General features: G+C 42.4%; 1 non-coding gene across 1 annotated transcript; it reads right to left on the reverse strand.

The window, feature by feature from the left end:
• Nucleotides 1–2,457: 2,457 nt before the first annotated feature.
• Nucleotides 2,458–2,564, reverse strand: LOC120252093. The gene has a single exon (XR_005533642.1). It is a non-coding gene; the product is annotated as a small nucleolar RNA R71 (small nucleolar RNA).
• Nucleotides 2,565–12,453: the final 9,889 nt, after the last annotated feature.

The raw sequence follows: 12,453 nt of genomic DNA on the forward strand, positions 1-12,453 counted from the left end.
GAGTAAAGATACTTCAGTTGTTTCTTAACTAAGCGAAATATGAATAGTGATTTGTGTGGTAAGATGTAATGCAAACAAAAGTAAAAGAGACAAGAGAGAGCACAAGTAAAGGGGAGGTAAGGCAATCGATATAAATGGAGTACTTGGATATTGATCCACCTAGGACAATCATTTCAAGTGTAAAACCCTTTATTATGCTTCCTAACTAATGCTTTAATGAGTCGTGGAGATCCTTTAATACATGGTCCCAAATCTAAGGTCAACCATGCCTAACCCTATACATGTCCTAGAGGAGAAATTGAACAATCTCTCAACCTCATACTTGTATAGAATTGCAATAAATTCTAGGGATTCCAAGTGATAAATCCTCTTCCTATATGTAGACCTAACCCTTTGGTCTGGGTGGAAGGTCCCTAGCCACAATGAAGCCCTAGATGCTAAAATCACTTCAACGCTTCACTCCATTGCACTCGCAACTAAGCCCCAGTGGAAGGTCATCCCTTAGCCAATTCATTCTATTATGACCACAAAGAACTCGAGGAATTGGAGATAGAGTAAATCATACCGGAGGGGAAAGGGGATGCTCCGCTGCCTTTCGACTCACCCTCTCAACTCTCTCCAATCTAGCTTTATCTAACTCTTGTGGTCACAAGGGTTGCCAACAAGGAACTCTCAACCCTAGTATCACTCTAAGGTAGTGTTCATACAATCAATGCATTCAAGATTGGAACTCAATAAAAACATCAATTAATTAAAGCATAATAACAAGGTTCAATGAAACGAATACATCCTAGGTTTCACAATCCAAGTACCCACTAGGGGGTTTAGCTCTCCATGGAGCTAATTACAATCAATGAAATCGAATGTAAAAGCAATGAATCCATAGAAAACACACTTGATAGTCGTGACGATGGTCTTTGGAGAGTTCTCTACTCGTCCAAAGGTCCCTTTGTCTGACCTAGGATACACCTCGCTGGATCGGTGCCGACAAAAGCTCTCCCACTAACGTTCTTCTAAACAGAGGGCGATGTCGAAGACGTAGAACCTCTCCCAATCCCTAGCCAATACCTCTCAAAACCCTAGTTGCTGCCCTCTCTCAAGTTGGGGAAAAGATGGAGAAAAAGATCCTGAAATCGGCCTTAAATAGGCCTGTAATCGGGAATCCACACGCCCATGTTAATATTTCACACGATAACGCACGGGCGTGTGGAATTTCCACACGCCCATGTGGCTTCTCTGGGTAACTCCTTCTTCGATCGGCCGTGAACAATATCTGTTACAGTATTTTGCTACAGTGTCCTGCTACAGTACCAGTCCGAAACCATTCTTTCATCGTGGTAACATAAACCGGCACATGTTTACGTCGTAGATCGCTTTACTTCTTCAATGAACGGCTGTGTTGGTGGAGATCTTGTTACACATGCACAAGCCAGAATACTTAGAATGTGATTGCCTCTGTGCCCCTCCAAATCATTGGGCTAGCTTAAATATAAGGAGGTTAGCACACATTCTAGCATCTTGAACCCGACTTATGTCTTCGCGTTTGAACCTTCTCAAGATTTTCTCCAAATGGTACACTCATGATCTACATTGGCTTCTTTCTGTAAGATTTGGCTTCACAACCCTACTTGCATGAAAGTAACATAAACACACATATATTATCGTTAAAACCAGGTAAAAGTAATGCTCATCATAAAGAAAGAACACTTCGTATTCTTATCACACAAGCACTTATCAGGGACCTTCAGCCTGGACCAATGGGTTAGGTCTACATATAGGAATAGGATTTATCACTAGGAATCTCTAGAGCGTCATGCAAGTGTACACAGTGCGAGGTGTTGAGACTGATCAATTTCTCCACAGGGACTTGGTGTAGAGTTAGTCATGGTTGACCTTAGATTTGGGACCATGTATCTTAGGATCTCCACGACTCATTAATGTATTAGTTAGGAAGCATAATAGTTGGTTTTGCTCTTGAAAAGATTATCTTTGCGGAACAGTATCCAAGTACCCCACTTCTATCAATTGCCTTATCTCTCACCTACTTGTGCTACTTTTTCTTGTTTTTTTTACTCTTGTTTACACCACACCTTATCAACACAATAATTTTTCATCTTCACTTGGTTAATTAGCAATTTAAGTATTTTTTACTCCCTACTCCCTATTGATACGATACCCTACTCACCTAGGATTCATCCAGATGATTCAGTTGTCAGCGCATTTCAATGGTTTGCCAGATGAGGATCCAAACAACCACATAGATGACTTCTTGGAAGTTTGTTACATGCTAAAGATTAACGGTGTATCGGATGATGCTATCAGATTGAGAGCTTTCCTATTTTCTCTTAAAGGAAGAGCCAAGCAGTGGTTTCATTCCTTGCCAAAAGCATCCATCACAATGTGGAATAAAATGGTTGAAGCTTTCCTTGCAAGATACTTTCCTCCAGGAAGTCGGCGAAGCTTCGAAATGAGATATCATTATTTGTGCAGATGGAATTGGAATCATTATTTGAGACATGAGAGCGCTTCAAGGATCTTTTGCGGAGGTGCCCACAACACGGATTTCCCGAATGGATGATTATTCAGACTTTCTATAATGGGTTGAATCCGAGTACAAGGCAATTACTAGATGTCGCTGTAGGAGGAACAATGGGGAGTAAAACCCCCAAAGAGGCCTGACAGTTGGTGGAGGATATGGCCATGAATAGCTACCAGTGGAACGCACTGGAAAGGAAAAAAGTGGCCGGACTCCATGAAATAGATGTAGTCACTTCTTTGGCGGCCCAAGTGGAATCATTGAGTAAGAAGTTAGACCTTCTAAATTCCAATAGAGTGGTGGTCATGACTACTTGCACCGGGTGTGGTGGAGGACATACCCCCTTTGATTGCCCGATAGCCGTTGGTGGTATACACTCCATTGAACAAGTTGATTATGTGGGTAATGCATTGAGAAACCAAGGCAATCATTATAGCAATACCTACAATTTGTGTTGGACGAACCATCCTAATTTCTCATGGAACAATCAATTGCAACAAAAGGCCACTGCACCACCGGTTTTTCAACAACAATAAATCACAAACATGGTTAATCAAGTTTCAGATTTGGAGACCCAGATGACCGATCTAGAGAAGGTCTTGACTCGATTTGTTCAATCATCTGATACACAGTTCCAATCGATCGAGGATACACTTTGCAACTACACCACGTCATTGTACAACCTAGAAAATCAAGTGGGGCAAATTGCAAACTCTCTATTGGAGAGACCATAAGGAAGCTTGTTGAGTAATACCGAGACCAACCCACGGGAACATTTGAAGGCGATCACTTTGAGAAGTGGTCAATGAGGTTGAAGGTAGGCTTCCAAGTTAGAAGACCAATGTTGAAGCACCACTGGTCGTAGAGGTTAAGAAGGGAGTAATTAAGGAGAAGATGGTTTCACCCCATCTTACAAGTCAGAATCCCTTATCCCTCTTGATTGAAGAATGACCAAGTGGATGAGAAGTACAAGAAGTTTCTGGGTTTGTTTAGGAAACTACATATAAACATTCCCTTTATTGATGCATTATCCCAAATACCTAGGTATGCCAAGTTCTTGAAAGATTTGTTGACCAACAAAAGGAAATTGGAGGAGAGTTCCTCCCTGATTCTAGATGCATCTTGCTCAGCGGTGTTGCAAAAGAAAAATATACCGAATAAGAAGAAAGACCCAGGAAGTTTCATCATCCCGTGCAACATTGCCAATTTGGGTGAAGAAATGGCATTGGCGGATTCTGGGGCTAGTATCAACGTTATGCTGTATTCTTTCTTTCAGATGCTAGGCTTGGGAGAGCCTAGGCCCACTCGGATGACATTACAATTGGCGGACCGAACGATGAGACATCCGAGGGGCACCATTAAAGACATGCTTGTCAAGATGGACAAGTACATATTTCCTGTAGCCTTCATAGTGTTGGATGTAAACGAGGATGTAGATGTTCCTTTGATACTTGGGAGGCCATTCTTGCGTACTTTCAAGGCATTAATCGATATGGACAACGGGGAGTTGACACTGAGGGTTGGAGATGATAAGCTCACATACCACCTCGCCGAAGCCATGCGGCATTATTTGGACTTTGATGATACTCTTTATTTTCTCGACACTACTAATGAGATAACTGATGAATATGTGCAGGAAATGTTTAATCCAGACCCGTACAAGGGGTTGCTAGACCAAGAGGTTGACAATGAAGAAGTAATGTGACAAAGCCCCTTGCGTATGTCCCGCAAGTGCACAGGTTTGTCGAAGTAATAAAATCCCAAGTGAGAGGGTATCGTATCCACAGGGAATAGGAGTAAAAATACTTAAGTTGTTTCTTAACTAAGCGAAATATGAATAGTGATTTGTGTGGTAAGATGTAGTGCAAACAAAAGTAAAAGAAATAAGAGAGAGAGCACAAGTAAAGGGGAGGTAAGGCAATCAATATAAATGGAGTACTCGGATATTGATCCGCCTAGGATAATCGTTTCAAGTGCAAAAACCCTCTATTATGCTTCCTAACTAATGCATTAATGAGTCGTGGAGATCCTTTAATACATGGTCCCAAATCTAAGGTCAACCATGCCTAACCCCATACATGTCCCGGAGGAGAAATTGAACAATCTCTCAACCTCGCACTCGTATAGAATTGCAATGAGTTCTAGGGATTCCAAGTGATAAATCCTCTTCCTATATATAGACCTAATCCTTTGGTCCAAGCGGAAGGTCCCTAGCCATAATTAAGCCCTAGATGGTAAAATCACTTCAACGCTTCACTCCATTGTACTTGCAACTAAGCCCCAGCGGAAGTTCATCCCTTACCCCATTCACTCTATTATGACCACAAAGTACTCGAGAAATTGGAGGTAGAACAAATCACACCGGAGGGGAAAGGGGACGCTCCGCTACCTTTCGACTCACCCTCTCAACCCTCTCCAATCTAGCTTTGTCTAACTCTCATGGTTTATCACTCACTCACAAGGGTTACCAAGAAGGAACTCTCAACCTTAGTGTCACTCTAAGGGAGTGTTCATACAATCAATGCATTCAAGATTGGAACTCAATAAAAACATCAATTAATGAAAGCATAATAACAAGGTTCAATGAAACGAATACATCCTAGGTTTCACAATCTAAGTACCCACTAGGGGGTTTAGCTCTCCATGGAGCTAATTACAATCAATGAAATCGAATGTAAAAGCAATGAATCCATAGAAAACCCCCTTGATAGTCATGACGATGGTCTTTGTAGAGTCCTCTACTCATCCAAAGGTCCCTTTGTCCTACCTAGGATACACCTCGCTGGATCGGTGCCGACGAAAGCTCTCCCACTAACCTTCTTCCAAACAGAGGGTGATGTCAGAGCCGTAGAACCTCTCCCAATCCCTAGCCAATGCCTCTCAAAACCCTAGCCGCAACCTTCTCTCAAGTTGGGGAAAAGATAGGGAAAAGAATTTTGAAATCGGGGCTGAAATCGGCCTTAATTAAGGCCGGAATAGGGAATCCACATGCCCATGTGATTATTTCACCGTCCCGTGTAGAATTAACTCACGGGCGTGTGGAATTTCCACACGCCCATGTGGCTTCTCTTTCTTCGGCCGGTCATGAACAGTATCTGCAACAGTGTTTTCCTATAGTGTCTTGCGCCACTACCGATCTGAAACACTCCCGAAACCATGCTTTCATCAAGGTAACACAAACGGGGGCACGTTTACATCATAAATCGCTTTGCTTCTTCAATGAACGACCGCGTTGGTGGAGTTCTTGTTACACATGCACAAGCCAGAATACTTAGAATGTGACTGCCTCTGTGCCCCTCCAAATCATTGTCCTGGCTTGAATACAAGGAGGTTGGCACACATTCTAGCATCTTGAACCCGACTTATGTCTCGCGTTTGATCCTTCTGAAGATTTCCTCCAAATGGTGCACTCACGATCTACATTGACTTTTTTCTCTAAGATTCGGCTTTACAACCCTATATGCATGAAAGTAACATAAATACACACATATTACCGTTAAAATCCGATAAAAGTAATGCTCATCATAAGAAAAGAACACTTCGTATTCTTATCACACAAGCACTTATCATAATGATGCTTGGTCTTGAGGAAGAGATACCATCTACTCTGAGGATCATGAAGAAAGTGCTCCAGAAGATGAAGAGGGATAGGAAACGCCGTAAGAAATGCCCCAACGCTATTAGGGGATGTGCAAGAATCGAACAAGTTGGATGAACCATTGTTAAGTGGTACCAAGCCCGATAACTCCCCCTCTACCTTCAAAAGACTTTATTCATAGTGCTTTCAAGTCATGGGTAAGAGGAATCTATGAACCCCCGTGAGGTAAGACAAGGTACGTCAAGCTTAGTGACGTTAAACAAGCGCTTCTTGGGAGGCAACCCAAGCGTTTATTGTCTTTCTTAGTTTATAGTCAAGTGTTTCCTTGAATAAGGCATTGAGTGTTGGTGTCTATATGTTTTGATACATTCCTATGAGTTTTATTGTGGATTTTTGGTGTCACCATGCCCTTTAAGGTGTTTTGGCGAAATTTTGGTCGTACGAGCTAGTTTCTCATGTTTTCACTGGTGTAGTTTTTTCATGATAGGGCAGGCTCTGAGTGTGTATACATGTTCAAGAATTTTCTGCAGAGCCTGCAGAGTTTTCTAAGCCATCCATAGAAAATACACGGGCGTGTGGAATTTTCGCACGCCCGTGGATCTCCACTTTGAGCTCATCTAGAGAAGGCACAGGGGTATGGAATAGCACCTGTGACGGACCTGTTGATATCCGTACGCCCGTGGGTAATTTCCACAGGGGTGTGCGTCTTCCTGTAGAGACTTAGAAATTTTTTCCCAAGAGCGCACAGGAGCGTGGACTCTCCCTTGTGGGTGATCCTGTGATAAATGAACGGTCAAAGGTATTTTCCGTACGCCGATGTGAATCTCTGCAGAAGAGCTCTCTTCCAGCCAGAGAATAGACAGGAGCATGCGTTTGCCCCTGTGACTGCCCAGTAATGATCCACGCCCGTGGAGAATTTCTGCACGGGCATGTGAAACACTCAGTGAATCTTCTTGGTTGGACAATGAAGCCACAGGGGCCTGTGTCTACCACTGTGGGTCGGGCGCACAACCGTGGTATTTTTCTCACGCCCGTGTGATTTTGTTCAGAGACAAAGGAGTATTTTTCTGAGAAACCACAGGGACGTGCGTCTGCCCCTGTGACTCTCTCCCGTGGAGGCGCACGGGCGTGGGTAATTTCCGCACGGCCGTGTGGATGTACAGAAACTCCAGAGTCATGGGTTTTCTTTAAAATCTAATCGAGTTTCTCCGCCTTCACTCTTTTAACTGCTCAAAAAACACACACACTCACTCGCCCGACCTAGTAGCACCATTTTAGCATAATTTTTCTCGATTTTTACGACTGATTTGAGGCTTTGCATCTCCAACTCACCGGTAAACCCTTCTCTCTTTTCTTTTTTTGACAATTCTTGATTTTACTTGTTAAAACTGGTGGATTTTGCTTCGTTTCTACAAATAGAGGGTGAATGCATGCTTAGGGATAATGTTCGAGTAGTTTTGATGATGTATTTGTGAGCATTTAGCATGAGGCCATGCGTTTTTCACGCCTCATGGATCCACACAGGCATGTGGAAATTCTATACGATCGTGTGGATTTCTGCAGCATTAACCTTTGAGCATTCTTGATAGAATTTCTTTTCAAATCTTGCAGGAATGACCCCTCGGTCAAAGAAGCAATCTGACAAGCGTCAGCGGGAGCATTCTTCTAAGTTAAGTCACATGGACTTCACTATTCCCGAACATCAGGATCATTTCGAGTAGCTGTCGAAGCTTAGGATTGGTCAGACCCAATTTCCAGATATAAGCATTCTCAGGGAAGTTCAGTCAGCAGAGGATATGACAGATGAAATCGAGGGGATGTTGTTTGTGGGTAGCTGGAGGTGTCTCTTGTGTATTCGAGATCTAGTTATTCGTCAGCTCACTTTGGAGGTACTTTCATCCTTTGAGTTTAACTGATCATACTTGAGATTCGACAGTATCGATGTTATACAGTTCAGAGCACTCGGCCATCATTATAGTATGAGTGTTACACAGTTTTTACATTTATCTGGGCTTATATGATGAGGTTTACACAGATACAGAGGAGTACGATTGATTACCCACAGATTATCCTGACATTTTGACGCTAGAGAGCATATAGGACACTTTGTGGGGAGGGGCAGTATGAGCCAGGAGTGTCTAAGGCTACTTGCCTTTCTCGGCCATTATACAGATTTATCCATGCCATTCTTAGCGGATCAGAGAATGGGCGTGGTGATAGCATAGGGGTACTGAGCATACAGGAACTATTATATCTGTACTCCATGGTGCAGAGAGAACCGATTCATCTTGAGTTCATAGTGGCTGAGTACATGCACCACCAGAGCTAGTATGTTAGAGCAGGAGTCATTTTCTTAGGCCCGTACATCACGAGACTAGTCATTGACATGCGTCTCCTGGAGGCGATTCGAGGGAACGAGAAGGCGAGCATACCTGCTCCTTTGGACAAAGAGACGCTATGATTGATGGGGATGATTCACATGGTCAGGTCTAGATTTTATGCCTTGGATGAGGGTGATGACATCAAGGCTTCTCAGTTTGCCCCCGAGTCTCTGCCGACACCGATGGAGACCGAAGCACCCCCTGTGGCAGAGGAGCCAACCCTAGTACGCCTGTTTTTAACATCTCGAGCCTATGATCGATTTGAAAGGCATGAGAGTATGGTGAGGGTGTTATGGACAGAGATTGTAGAGGTCTGAGATACATAGGCCGTGTAGTACACAGAGTTTATGGCACGTTTTGACACACTACAGCAGATTCTTGAGCAAGACATTACCTTATCATTTGTTCTGTGACCACGGACTCCTCCAGCTCCTCCAGCTCCTCTAGCATCACCATCACATGATCCACCGGCACCTTTTGATTATCCAGCACCAGCAGAGCCAACACCAGGTGACACCGACACTTGATTCCACTTTTCATTTCTTTACTTGCGCATTATATTTTGGACTTGTACACTTGGAAAGGATTCTCCTTCTGAGTTTATTTTCTCTTATCTTTGTCTAGAATTGTACTCATTTCTCTATCTTTTATATACTCGAGTAGTTTTTGTTTATTGAGCTTTACTGAACCCCCTTGTGTATGCGTGCAGATGGTCTTGTCAGTATGGAAATTGGGAACTAGTCATGGACATGGCCAAGGTGTTTTTACACTTGGTCATGTGTGCTTCAGTACCCGTTGGAGCTTCACTTCCAAGGATTTAGCTCCATCAAATGCGACACTAGGAGTCAAGGGAGTATTATTTTCGATTGCCTCTCCCACATATATTCTTGATTGTTTTACATTATTAGTGAGCTTGAATGTGTACATTGGGGACAATGTATAACTTAAGTGTTGAGGGGGAGTTTCATAGTGCACATGTCTTTTATATTAGTTTTGATTGACATACATGCTCACATAGCCAATGGCGGTTCACGTTAGTTGAAATGATTATATTTTTGAGTTTAGGAGAATTTTTACCATTGAATGTTCTCATGCTCTAGTTCTTGCTTGAATTTCTAATAATTTTTGCCCGATTAACACTTTTTGCACTACTCGTTTGTTAAACTCTTTTGGAAACTCAAGTTCAATGTTAAAGGGACTAATTAGTTTTGTTTCTTGTCTTTATTTTGTTGAAAAAAATGGAAAAAGGAAAAGGGAAGAAAGAAAAATATAGTGTTTAGTTGTGCATTTGGGGATGGAAAGAGCTACCACCTATGAAGTATGAAGCTACTCTCACAAGTCGGATACTAGTTATGCCCTAATGAAAAAAAGAGCTATCTCATAGGATGAGTGAAAGCTACCACCCCAGTAGAAAGAGCTACCACCTTGAACGTGTGAAAGCCACCTTAGTGGCCGCTTTGGAAAGGGCTACCGTAGAGGATGTGTGAAGCTACTACCATCTTTTTAATTTATGTCGCTTTGTGTAATAAGTCCATTATACTTAGAACTTTGAGGAGTATAATTTGGGTTGACTTGAGTGAGTTTACACACACTTACACGATTTCGGGTTTGTTGTAATTTTTTATTCAAGTTTTTAGCTAGAGCATTGATTTTTCGTATTTAGTGTTGAAATTTCTCTTACTTGTAGAATGCTCTAGTTGCATGCTTTGGTGAACCTAAGGCCGAGCACTTTCATTATTTCCTTCTATGCTTCAATGTTTTATTTTTGCTTGAGGACAAGTAAAAGCTTAAGTGTGGGGAGTTTGATAAGTGCTTGTGTGATAAGAATGCGAAGTGTTCTTTCCTTATATTGAGCATTACTTTTATCAGGTTTTAGGGCTATTACTTGTGCATTTGTGTTACTTTCATGCATATAGGGTTGTGAAGCTAAGTATTGAGGAAAAAAAGTGAAAAGTAGATCGTAATCACATTGTTTGGTGGAATCTTGGAAGGAATAAAAGCGAAGACACAAGTGGGACTCCAATATACGTGAATGTGTGCCAACCTCCATGAATTCAAGTCACTATAATGGATTGGAGGGGCAAAAGGGCAGTCATATTTGCATATCCTGACTCGTACATTGATGACAAGATCTCTGCCAATGAAGCTTTTGATTGAAGAAGACGTGCGATCTACGGCATAAACGTGTGCCCGTTTATGTTGCCTCGATAAAAAGTGTGGAATTGGGAGTGTTCTAGCCGAATACTAGATGATAAGTGTCTAAATGTAGGTGTCTTCATATATATATATTGTATTCACTTTGCATGTATTTTATGAGGTTTGATGCCCGTTTTGTGCTTAATCATCTATTATTTGCTTTGTAGGGCATAAGAAAGCCATGGAGAACAAGAAGATATCATTTAGGCAAAAAGACAAGAAAATAGCAATTTCATACCACCCCCCATACTACCCAGTATGGGTGTCGTATACACTGTAGCAGCGGAATGATTTAGAGTTGGCTGCCCAGATTTCCATACTACCCAGTATAAGGGGTCATATGGAGGCAGTATACACCCTGTATGAAACGTGAATCTAGGGTTTTTGCATGCTATATGACCCCCATACGATCCCCTATATGGCCCGTATGTCGTGGGGGGTATAAATACTGTCTTTTAGGGCAGAACAATGGGCTTTTTTCTGGGCTTATTTTGGGAGACCACTTGAGAGGTTTTGGGTGACCTTGGGAAGGAGAAGAAGGAGATCATTCAAGGCCAAGGTCCAAGACTCTCAAAGCAAGAAGGCAACATCATTCAAGGGGAGATCTACCACGATTTGAAGGAAGGAGACCCGCGGATAGAGGAAGCGTCATTCGGCATTCCTTTGGCGGGGGAAGCGTCATTCGGCATATATTCTACCTCCTTCTCCACCATTTCATCTAGGGAGTGTCACTTATGCTTTTCTTTTTTGTTTCACTTGATTGTATTGCTTGTTGTGGGATGATGACACACTAGACCCCCAAGGCCACAGGGTGTTGGTGAACCTTGGGGGGTTTTATCATGTATTTTGGATGATTACTTGTTAAATCCATCCTTTGGTAATTTTTAGATTTAATCCATTATTTTCATGCTAAGTGCTACACAAAGGAGAAATCCATAGCTCTTTTATCAGTGGTGCATGTAGATGTGACTTGCTCGCATGTATTAGATCATGAATGGATTAGAAGGGGTGACAAGATCCCCTTGCGTATATCCCGTAAGTGCACGGGTTTGTCAAAGTAATAATCCCGGGTGAGCGGGTATCGAATCCACAGGGAGTAGGGAGTAAAGACACTTAATTCGATTCTTAGCTATGTGGAATATCAACAATGATAAGTGTGACAATGATTCAATTCTCAACAATTAAAAGCAACAAGTAAGAGAGAAAAAGTAAGGAGGAGGTAAGGCAATCGATAAAGATGGGATACTCGGATGATGCTTCACCTAGGATAATCGCTTCAAGTGCAAGAACTCTCTATTATGCTTCCTAATCAATGTAATGGTGAGCCGTGGAAATCCTTACATACATAGTCCCAAATCTAAGGTCAACTATGCCTAAGTCTATTCATGTCCCGGAGGAGAGATTAAATAACCTCTCAACCTCGCACTCGAATAAAGTTGCAATGAGCTCTAGGGATTCCAGGTGATAAATCTCTTCCTAATTATAGACCTAACCCTTTGGTCTAAGCGGAAGGTCCCTAACCATAATTAAGCCCTAGATACTAAGATCCCCTCAACGCTTCACTCCGTTGCACATGCAACTAAGCCTCAACGGAGATTCATCCATTAAGCCATTCACTCTATTATGGCCGCAAAGAACTCGAGGAATGGAGGTAGAATCTGTCATGTCAGAGGGGAAAGGGGACGCTCCTGTACCTCTCGACTCGCCCTTTCAACCCTCTCCAACCTAGCTTTGTCTAACGC

Source organism: Dioscorea cayenensis, chromosome 20, assembly GCF_009730915.1.
Source record: "Dioscorea cayenensis subsp. rotundata cultivar TDr96_F1 chromosome 20, TDr96_F1_v2_PseudoChromosome.rev07_lg8_w22 25.fasta, whole genome shotgun sequence".
Classification (NCBI taxonomy): Eukaryota; Viridiplantae; Streptophyta; class Magnoliopsida; order Dioscoreales; family Dioscoreaceae; genus Dioscorea; species Dioscorea cayenensis.